Here is an 8,217-nt window from a genome sequence, read left to right as displayed (position 1 = left end):
TAGCATCCCACAGTATCTGTTTTAAAAAGGGGGAGAAGAGGGATGTTCTTCTTTGATCATAAATGTCGCAGGGAGGTAATATAAGGGAAAACTGTCCTTGGATTCTCTGGTCCTTTTGTTTGGCCGGAAGGGGAGTCGTAAAAGACGGGTTCATACTGAGTACTTCACATAGCTGGTTCAGTCTTAGCGGCTCCGGTAAGAAGTTCAAAGACCACATAGTGGGGTTAGTCCTGCATCTCAGAGTTACGGGGGCAGTTGTGTGTAAACAGTTCGATGATAACACAAAGACAGGCTCCTTGGTTCATTCCTGCTAGCAAAGGGGGAAGATTTATGTTTGAGGTGCTTTTGTTCCCTACACTGAGGACAACACGTATGCGCCTCACCTTCGAGCTGATAGGCTGAACGTGATCTGCGTAGCCCCTGATTGGCTGTTGAAGGCTCGGTACCCTCCAAGTGGGGTCATGTGAACTGAGTGATGCATTCAAGTGCAATAGGACATTTAATTTTTGCTGACATATACAACTGAAACTAATAATATAAATACTCTCTTGTATTAATCTCAACTAAATCGTGTGTTTTTCTACCTGGGTTACACCAGCGTAATAGCTGATTTGTGTGTGGGAGTGTTTAACTTCACAAATAAAAAATAAAAACTAATAACTAAATTAATACCAATCTAACCGTTCCAAATATTATTTCTCATTTCTGTAACATAAAGTGTGTAAATGTTTTCTGTGTTTATACTTTGAACTTTCCATTCATTTGCTCCTCTTTCAGTACTGCATCAATGTTTGAGCCTGTGTGTGATTCAAATATGGCTGGTGTTGTGTTTGACGTAGCTTTTAATTTCCCAATCATGGTCTCAATGGTGGAAACATCACTGTTTCCACTCCATGCTCCGTCTCAACCTCTGCTTAGAACAAACATTAGTGTCACATGTGTTGGAAAACGGACAAACAAGCGCACACTGACCACGGTGTTTGATCGCTCGCTGTTTCAGCTTGATTGTTTTCTTGGTGCATCACTACTGTTATGCTAATTCTTCGAACATGCATGATGTCTGACGAAATAAAGTAAAAAAAAAAGACCTTTTGGAATAGGCTTTGTTTCTATTTGTGAACTCTTAGAGTCAGATTTTCCCCAATTTAATTCAGGGTGCATGCCATATGCCCCCCAACTTCAGCACTGAATACCCAGATAACAAAATTATTCTGGTCCAGTATCATATGGAATGATGCACTTGGGTGCTCCGCTACTGTTTGCCAAAACCGGGTTACAACCAAGCCATCACAATGCCAGATGTCAGTCAAGGACAGACCAAACAGATATGGTCTCTCACATATGGGCCACTTTTGGGTCACATCCAATTAATCTACGCTAATTTGCCATAATTCAGCCAAAAACTGGCCCAAATATGTTTCAAGATAACTGACCCACAGTTGCAGCATCATATGTGGGCCAATCTTGGCTCGCACCTATTTTGTACGGGCCAGAAGAATGCCAAAAGTGCCTGATCGATGCAAGATATCGGGGTATAACCAAATACATCCCCTCGATAGTGTTTGTGTCTAAAGGACATTAGGGCCTGGATAGACCAAAATTTTCTTCTTCTTAACTCAGACAAGACTGAGGTCATTGTACTGGGCCCACGACACCTTAGAGAAACCTATGCTAGCCTAACTGCCCTAGATGGCATTACTCTGGCACGAAGCACAACTGTTAGAAACCTTGGGGTTCTATTTGATCAGGATTTATCCTTCAACTCTCACATAAAACAAACTTCAAGAACTGCCTTCTTTCATCTCCGTAACATTGCTAAAATCAGATCTATCCTGTCTTAGAGCGACGCCGAAAAGCTAGTCCATGCTTTTGTTACCTCTAGACTGGATTATTGTAATTCTCTTTTAGCAGGCTGCCCGAGCAAGTCGCTTAAGACACTTCAGCTGGTTCAAAATGCTGCAGCACGTGTACTGACTAAAACTAGGAGAAGAGATCACATTACTCTTGTATTAGCCTCTCTGCATTGGCTTCCCATAAAATATAGAATAGAATTCAAGATTCTTCTTCTCACTTATAAAGCCCTAAATGGACAGGCACCAGTCTATCTCAAGGAGCTTGTAGTGCCATACAATCCCTCCAGAACACTACGCTCTCAAAATGCTGGCCTACTCGTTGTTCCATTTGTCTCTAAAAGTAGTATAGGAGGAAGAGCTTTCAGTTATCAGGCCCCACTTCTCTGGAACCATCTACCAACCACGGTTCGGGGGGCAGACACCCTCTCTACCTTTAAGGTTAGGCTCAAAACATTCTTCTTTGGTAAAGCTTTTAGTTAGGAACCAGCTCATAGCTCATAGTTAAGATGCAATAGGCATAGACTGCCGGGGGGGGGTCTGGCATGCTCGGTTGGAGAGGGCGTTAAGAGAGAGGTCATTTAGGTTAGAGAGGGACCGGAGAGGGTCCCATACCTCTCTGTAACACTCCCTCTATGTCTGCTTCTTCCCTTGTGTGTTTGCTCCTGTACTCCTTCTGGCTTTTGTCTTGCAGGTCCGTGGGATCCTCAGTGTGGAGTTACAGAGTCTCAACAACTCTGTCTCCACCCTCTCCTCTGCACACACCCAACACAGCATAACGTGGATGGCTGTTCATCATAGGAATGGGATCCACACAAGGTTCCTGCTGCTTAACAGAGGGTTTTCCTTGCCGCCATGATGAATTCATGTTGGGTGTGGGATACATATGTATGTGTATATACGTATATATGCATATGTGTGTATCCATAAAATGAAGAGTCCGTCCTTAAGACTGCTCTACTGTAAAGTGTCTTGAGATACCATTGGTTATGATTTGGCGCTATACAAATAAAAGATTGATTGATTGATTGTTGGTCTTTATTGACAAAAGTCATGATAGTGAGAGCAAATTGAATTTGCACCTACTATGATGCAGACATTGTACTCCTATTCATAATAAGGATGAGGGTAAAGGGAAAATAGTTTTGTCACAAATTCATTTTCAGCCTAAACTTCAAAGTAACACAGGACTTTACACATCATCTCTTTTCACACCAACTTTTGGTTGTTTATCTTTTACTGAGGTCAACTGAAGCGTTTTGCAATGTTACGCTGAGAACAGGCCTCGATCCAATGAGTCCCTCTGGGCTCTGTTTGTACTCACTTTAAGTTCCTTGGGGACAAAACAACAAACGTCCTTCTTGGCAGATCCTCTGAAGCTGTAGAAAAGGCTGGAAAATCCTTGGAAGTCATTTGTGTAACTAGAAACTGCCATAAAAGTTTGACTCTCCATTTCAGACAAACTGACCAGCTTGGCCTCCCTTCAAGAAGTTTTCTTTCTTTCTTTCCTCTCAGATGTGTTGGTCTGTTACATCATAAGCATCTCAAAGCGCAATATAATCAATTAAATAAAAAAAAAAAAGCTTCATAGGCATGACAAACATATTTAAATTGCCAAAGCAAGTGTGGCGTTGAGCAATGTACACACAAAAAGACATTAAAGAAACATCATTTACATAGCACAAAAATTATAAATGTTAAAAAAAGCAGCAACATTTATGTCTGTCTTCGTCCCTATGTATGTCTCCATGTTTGTTTCTGTGTCCCTGTTCAGTCTGTCTTAAGTCGATGTTGCTTCGTGTGTGAAGGCCACTGTGTGTGTGTGAGTGTGTCTCTGTAATTTCTATTTTCTTGCAATACTTGCTCGGGCTGCACGATTTTGACAAAAAAACCTAATTGCAATTTTTCTGATAGATATTACAATTTTGATTTACATTTAAATGCATATGTTTTTTTTTCCCAAATTGTGTTTTCCACATCAATTTTTTAAAATTACGTTTTTTTTTTAGAAACAATAATTTTTTTTCAGAAAACATTAGTTTTTAACCTCTGTAAGAAAACAAAATACTGAAAAAAAAAAAAAAAAAACGTTATTAAACATAAATGTATGTCAAAAATAAAAATGTAAATTAAAATAATGAGTAAGTATATATATATATATATATATATATATATATATATATATATATATATATATATAATGTGTATGTGTGTGTTATGTGAACTTTCAAGTCCACTGCCCCCCAAATAATTCTGACAAATAACACATGTCAAAATGTGTTGAACCAACAGGGAACAAGTAATATAATATTTCATAATAAATCAAAAACTACAGTAAACTCATTATCTGAATTAAAAAAAATAAATGTAAAAAGTGAAGTAGGAAACCAAAAAAAAGAAAGAAATTCAGTACAAGTATGAAATGAACTAACAGAGAACAAGTATCATCATGTTTCATAATGCAAGGATATTTCATAAATAAATAAAAACTGAAAAACTAAATGAAATTATTTACCAGCATAAAAGAACAAATGTAAAAGTACAGCAGCCCAAATATTCACGAAACACCAAAACTTTGTTTGCAATCTGTGCCAAAAACCTTATGAAAACAATAAAGTAAATAAACGTCTTAAATCAGCTATAAAAGTTTGTTTCTGGTTCCGCTCCACTTCACATGCCGACTTAAATCATTATGTTTGCATTTTAGTTCCACGTTACATTTTGATCCCAGTCGCATATCTAATACAGTCTTTAACTGAATGCTCTTTTAATTTCTGATACATTTTAGGATTCTAAATTTGCCTATTAATGATCTTTATTGTCAATGAAGAAAGGGTTTTTAAGAAGATTGACATGAAATTGAAAATTTCAACCTGTCATGTCTCCATTCTCCACCACACACTTTGAGAATCACTGCTCTACTAACAGGCCTGTCTCTCCTTAATGGTATAAATGTTTCTTTAGAATTAGGGCTGGCCCGGCCCGTCTGTCAATTTTTAAAAGTCCATTTGGCCCCTAAGCCAAAAAGTTTGCCCATCTCTGAATTAGGGGTTAAGGGACTTGCTCAACATCCCACAGTGATGGCCCAGGTGAGATGTAGGGCCCTAGTGTAGTTGTTTGCGCACTCAGAGACTCGCTGTAGCAAAAAAAAAAAAAAACTAAAAAGCCATGAAGACACAAAGCGGTCCGTTCCTCCCGAGTATGTTTGTACCTGTGTGTGGCCATACCAGCCTCTCCTCAGATCTCTGAAGCTAAGCAGGTCTGGGCCTGGTTAGTAGGTGGATGGAGACCACTGAGAATTCCAGGTGCCACAGTGGGTTGACAGTCACCCCAGTGGTATCTGTCATTGTGTCCTTGGGCAATGCACTTCACCCCCATTGCCTAGTATGAATGTAGTGTGTGAGTGAGTGTTGGTGGTGGTCGGAGGGGCCAATGGCGCACTATGCCAGCCTCGCTTCCATCAGTCTGCCCCAGGGCAGCTGCGGCTACAATAGTAGCTTACCACCACTAAGTGTGGAGTGAAAGAATAATGCCTTAATTCTGTAAAATGACTTTGAGGGGAGGATTCTCTAAGATCTGAAATAAAGGGTGGTAATGCAGTTGCTTTCCTACGCAGTTTCCTCACCTGCTGCGTGGAATTCACTAAAATTGCAGCAATTATTAGTGCACGAGCAGAACTGGTGCAGACCGCCCCTATTTAAATGAGCGTTTTGCTCGTTTAATGTGGAGACGTCAGTGCGCACAAGCACTGACGTTTGAGGAAGTTACATTTGAGGCAGATGGACTTCTCTGTCTGCTGCACAAACATTTATTAATGTAGAAAACTAAATAAACAAATATTTAATTTAATGTGGGGGCTCCATCAGGACCTGTAACTTTGCTCTGATCAGTCCATGAATAATAGGCAGATTTGAACAGAAACCGTCCTATTGATCTACTAATGATCTGAGTTATTGCAGCACGTCTGTCAATCACTCTGCATTCTTTGAAGATGATCTACTGACCATAATCCAGTAGGATTAATAGGACACAGCGCTGTGTCATGCACACTATCATATGTGACCATTGCGCCATCAGTGATCACTGCGTAAATTACACATCTGATCAGCTGATTCTGGCCTGAATCAACAAGACACAAGACTTTGACTGTCAAAATATGGAGCGAAAGAAAGACAGACTGGAGCAGAGCGTCTGAATCTACATCGATCCATGGTCATTAGGGATGTCCCCATCAGGTTTTTTTGCCCCCAAGTCTGAGTCCTTTGATTATGAGAACATTCAACCCTAAACAGAGCACTTCTGTGATGTAGCTTGATCAACCAAGGAATACATTAAAATAAAATTAACTTCAAACTTTAGTACAAGATTAAATATCAAATAAAAATGTCTAATGTAAAAATGAATAGTGCCTCATCTTAAAATAGCCAACATGCATGTTAACAAATAAGAAAATAAAAGTGCCACAGTGCAGTAAAACTGCTCTCTTAAAGCTTACTCTTCTCATTTAGTTTCACAGATTGAAATGTATGTTTTTCTTGATGAAGTATGACAATTTTGTTGACATTGCAGGTGCAGAGCATGTAAAGTATTATCTGCTTACTAAATAAAGTGTGTGAGATCTGCAGATAGAGGTTGATTTAGAACAGGGCTTCTCATCTGGTCTCACCCTGGGACCCACAGTTTGTCATTGGGTCCCACTTTTTTTTTTTAGAATTCAACAAACCAAATTTAGTTTTACAAAAATAGCTGTTGAAAACACACAATATTTTTAAAAACATAAATCTATATATTTCCTGTGCAACATGCATTCACAGCTTGCCTGTCAATAGAAAAGTTTCTTACAAAAAAAAAGTCCAACATGAGACATTAAGTATTTATTTATTTTTGACCAGCTGTCTGCGGCCCACCAAGTACAGGTCCCGACCCACCAGTTGAGAATCACCAATTTAGACTGTAGGCGCTTGATATAAAAAATACTGCAGTATATTGACTTAGGATGGTCCATTCTCACACACACACGCAAATCACACAAACACTTGTGCGGAATGCACAAACACACCCTCAAACATCTGTGCACAATGCACACACTAGCATCAGGCTAGTTAGCAGAGAGGCTAACGCTACATTTGGTCTTTTCCAAACAGAGTAAATGTTGTAGAGATTTATCTACTGCTGAACTCCTTTATTCACAAACTGAGAACGTGAGTCTAACTCTCTACTATTGTACTATTTTCCCATGCTAAAACTATCACTGCAAACAGTCACAGATTTCATGAATTGCATTAAGTCCCCTGCATTAATTTATTGGCATTTCCTCCTCCCATATTTTTGCTTACCCTGGGAGATCTGCCTATTATACACATTCATTACAGGTAAACGCGCTAAATGGAATGAGGGTGCATTCTGACGCGCAGTATTGATTCCCTGGGCTTTGTACTCCTTATGAGCACGTGGAGTGACGTTTGTACACGTTTTAATACCACTAAACCTGTTGTGAATCCGCCCCTGAGTGTCTATTATAAAGCGCTATATAAAATCCAATGCATTATTAATAATACTTTATTCTGTTGCTTCTCCACCTCCGTCTGCGTTTTTCCTTTTGATTTGCTGTGTAACTGTTGTGTCTAACGCCACGATGGAGACCTTTGCTGAGACGTCTGCCATGAGTCTGATTATTTAGTTATGGTTTACCTCCCTGTTCCTTATTTTTGCCTGTTCCGGTCCATGTTTTCCTGCTCTCCACAGCTGCTCCTCGTTACCTCGTCAAGTCAGGGAAGGTTATATAAACTCCCTCAGTGCAGTCAGTCTTTTGCTAGATTGTCAACCTGTGAAGATAGACTTTCAAGCTCTGTGAAAACATTGAGAGTTCCTGACTCTGATTGTTAAGTGTGAATCTGTGTTCTTATTTAATAAATAAATCCGATTGGGGAATATTTCAGTTCTCCTCCTTGTTTTGTTTGGGGCCCGTTTATTCAATCTTATTTAGATATTTCAGTATCTGTCTACTCCTTCCTGCGTTGCATTTGAGTTCTTCTGTATACCTGTGATAACGTCCGTGATTACACTTTTACTACCGTGGGTACCTGAACACGCCTGACTTCCGTTGAACAGCCAATAGTAATGCCAAAAACAGCTCATGGAGCACATGTGTTTAGTAGAAAGATCTCTGATTGGCTTACATCCAGCGTCACGCTCCTAGATTTCAAAATTTACAGAGCCAGGTGAAGGAGAAAGATTATTTTTCCACTCTAAACATACTTACAATATGCTCAAAGATGACTATGGATTTTTGACCAAACAATGCCAAAAAAACATACACACTGCAGCTTTAATTTCAATTGTTATCCCACGGTTCAGATGTTGCGCA

Source organism: Gouania willdenowi, chromosome 10 (genome assembly GCF_900634775.1).
Source record: "Gouania willdenowi chromosome 10, fGouWil2.1, whole genome shotgun sequence".
In the NCBI taxonomy this organism is placed as follows: Eukaryota; Metazoa; Chordata; class Actinopteri; order Blenniiformes; family Gobiesocidae; genus Gouania; species Gouania willdenowi.
Note: the sequence above shows the minus strand (reverse complement) of the source record.